Source organism: Charadrius vociferus, unplaced genomic scaffold (genome assembly GCF_000708025.1).
Source record: "Charadrius vociferus isolate BGI_N301 unplaced genomic scaffold, ASM70802v2 scaffold198, whole genome shotgun sequence".
NCBI classification, from domain to species: Eukaryota; Metazoa; Chordata; class Aves; order Charadriiformes; family Charadriidae; genus Charadrius; species Charadrius vociferus.
The window spans coordinates 202,584-206,240 of record NW_009649951.1 but is presented as its reverse complement, the minus strand read 5'-3'; the positions used below and the strand labels follow the sequence as shown (position 1 = coordinate 206,240).

Below are 3,657 nucleotides of genomic sequence, written 5' to 3'. Positions count from 1 at the left end.
ACTTTCAAACCATCTTCTGAGAAACGTTGGAAGTTATGTGCTATCAACACATTATCTTCTTCACTTTTGAGAAAAGTGAAAAACATGAGTGTAAAACATACTACTTTTTTTTCTTTTTTCTTTTTTTTTTCTTTTATTTTTTTTTTTTTCCTGGGGAATCAAACCAACAGGATCTGTTGACAAATCATTTTGGCAGTATTAGTATCAATGGTGGTTCCTCTGGATGCTCTAGAGATAAAGTCCCAAGAGAAGACAGTTAACTGGAGGATGCTGCTGTGTGACTTGAATATGGCTAGTTACAGTTTCTGTGTGAAGGGTGTTAGTACTGGTATCCATTGTGACACAATTGTTATCAGTTGCTTTTTCTCAAAGCTCAACTTCAGCATTTCTAATGTCATCATCTAAGACCCTTCTTGTGGTAGCAAAACTATAATTTTTGGTGGCTACTCCAGTTTCCTTTCTGGCTCTCTGAATATCTCCACATTCTGTCATTCCAGAATAGACAGAGTATCATTTTCTTTCTCGTTTATCTGAGTTGTGCCTGTCCAAGTAATGCTGCTGTCAAATTCAATACTTTCTTGCTACTTGACACCATCACTATCAACTGAAATCACAACTGGAAAAGAATGTGCCAAGTTATTTGTGTGTCTTTCTCATGTCTATTCTTATGCTTTTCCTTTTTCTTTTTACGATGCCTCATTTTACATTTTTCTCCTTCATAGACTGTCTCCACACTTAGACTTTTAATCTCTTTTTTTTTTTTTCATTTTCTTACACTTTGTCTCGTTACTTGTTTCATTGTCCAAAAGGCTATCTTCATTTTTGTAGCAGTCAGTGAATTTTGATAAAGCTTTCTTGCGATCATTTCCTTTTTCTAAAATTGTGCTGTCCTTGACTGCATTGTCCAAGTGGTGAGCTTTCTGCTTCCTTTTTCCAACAGGTTTTTCATTTTTAATTCTGTCAGTATTTCCAGAGGGTGTCCTTGACCTATTGTTTGATTGACTCCTTGACCTGCAGCTTCCCTAATAACAATAGTATGTCTCATTGTGTCCCCTCCAGCTATGTAGACCTATCATTTCAGTAAAAGACTGTATACTGTATTCTGGACCAGTAGTTTGCCTTGAATAGTGAGCATTAGACTGAATCCTCCTCCTGCATAGACATGGACAATGTTGTGAATATATAAAGCAGAACCCTCCTGGTACCTGCTTTGGCAATTTTCTGTCATAAAATAATGATGACTGTCTATGCTTCTTTTGCCACAGCCTTTGCTACATACTCATAATCTACTTACTTCTCTAGAAGCTTTCATGACTTAGAGAGTCTCTCTGGCTTTCTTGGAAGGTGTTGGTGTCATGAGTTCTTAACATCCTCTTGTTTCTTTTGCTCCTGTGTACGCTGCTGTCTCTGTTTCTTGATCATGTACCTTTGCCACAATGCTCCTTCCTAGTCATACAGTCATGACTGGTTCAACTGTGCTATGAATAGAATTGGGGACTCGTGGGCTTTCCTTTTCTGCAAAATCTGTTATTACAAGGACAGTATGCTGTGTCCCTTCCTGAAGACAGGCTCCACATCGAGTCCTGTGGAGACAGTTCTTTTAGTTTATATTTATTCTTAGCATCTTTCTTCTTGACTGCAGGGGATGAGCAACGTTTACACCTACCTACATTCTCGGAATATAAGGAAGAGTATGGCAAAGAACAGCTTCTTGGCTCACTGTCACTACAACTGTTAAACTGAGCTGGCTGCTGCTTCTTCATGTCTTCACTTTTCTCTTCCCTGACTGTCCAAAGACAGCTCAACCAGTTCTAGTGTACTCGCAGCTAATGACTTAACATACCAAACAATAACACAATTGTCCAAAGAGCAATCACTGTCCGTTAAGTCAGCATTAACCTGTAACTGGGTTTACTGTTCAGTTCTCCTCACAGCAAAGTCATCACCAGAACTTTCTGAAATATCTAGAGGAGATTTTATTGTTACATGAACCTGTATCTCGTGAAATGGAACATGATAGCCCTGGAGTTTGATCACCCGAGGGGGACTGATCAGTACCAGTCACAAATTAACTGTGATCTAGCTCTTGAGAATCTGCCTCATATGAGGATATTGTAATAATTGATGAGTCTGAACAGCTCTCCTCATCATACAATTGAGTAGGAGGTTCATATTAGGTATCCTGATCATATGCTTCTAAGTTAAAAGGAGATATGGCAAGACTGGTGATTTCAGAGGAAGTATGGTATTTCCATGTTGGAGTGTTATGTTAAGAAGATGTCCAGCAATCAGGGCTGGCAAAAGAACCATTTTCTGAAGGTCTGAGTATGTAACCCTTAAAGCCATCTTTATCACAAATTCTGTGGAAAATAGAATAGAAAGACTGCTTGCAGAGCAGGCATTCTGCTTTGGTTTTTGACTATTCCTGGACAAAACAGAAACACAACCTGTGGAAGCAGTGATATAGACAGTCAACATTGTCAAATCTGTCCAAGCAGATGGGGCTTTAGTATTAAAAAATCTAACTTCTTTCAGTTTCATTTTAAAACCCCTCATCCTATCACTACAGTTCCTGATAAAGGGTCTTTTCCCATCTTTCCTGTAGGCATCCTTTATATACTGGAAGGTTGCTATAAGGTCTTCTCAGAGCCTTCTGTTTTCTAGGCTAAACAATACCAACTCTCTCAGTCTGTCCTCACAGGGAAGGTACTCCAGCCCCCTGATCATCTTCGTGGCCTCCCCTGGGATGCTGTCATGGTTTACCTCCAGCCAGCAACTAGGACTACACAGCTACTTGCTCTCTCCCCTCCACCACCCCACGTAGGGTAGGGAGAAGAGGGAGAAAAGGAGAGGGAAAAAAACTCATTGGCTGAGATCTCTATCACTGCTGAAAGCAGGTTAGACACCCTCCTCTAATCTGTTAACATCTGGTACAACTTAACTTGTGCTAGCTTAGATCAAAAAGTTGCTATACACTGTAAACTCCTTATCGGTTGAAGTCATGTTCCACAAAAGAAAGAGACGGAAATACTCTTACTCTTCTAGAGAGACAAAAATGTTAAAGTCTGGACAAAGAAACCCATAGCCACTGTCCTTAAGATTAAAAAAGTCAGCATTAACCAGCACTGAGGGAACAACAAACAAAGAGACAACACAACACTAACTACTTTGCTTGGTTTCTCTGTAGAACACTTGAGAAGTCTAGGTGTCATGGGTAAATTTCATCCCAAGACAGAAAGAAAGAACTCTGAAAAATATCTGGGCTTAGGAACTGCATTTCTAGAAAACCTGCTTTCCTCAATGAAGTAATCACCTTCACTAACAAGAGAAGAACTGTCTCTTGTCCTCCGTTTTTAAGTAGAGGTCCTCTTTTGCAGCGCCACCTCTTTCAGAGGAACATAGGAATCTGTAGGATCATGTATTCATGAGAGTCCTAAAAAAGCCATTCCCTTTCAGATGCAGGCATGCCAGCAATATAGCAACTGGCACCTACTGCCACCCAAAACACTGACATTCTTTCCACCCTTAGAAGCCCAGTCTTGACACTGGTGTTTGTTCTTTCTGGTGTCTAAAGGACCTCTTTTTTGCTTTTCAGTTCTATGTTCTTCTTTTACTACTGATGCGGTTTCTCCACTGCTCTCTTTTCCTCTCTCAAGG

General features: G+C 40.0%; 1 pseudogene; it reads right to left on the bottom strand.

Annotated features, from left to right (window-relative positions):
• Window positions 1–488: 488 nt before the first annotated feature.
• LOC104292173 overlaps window positions 489–3,657 on the bottom strand; it is a 116,705-nt pseudogene continuing 113,536 nt past the window's right edge.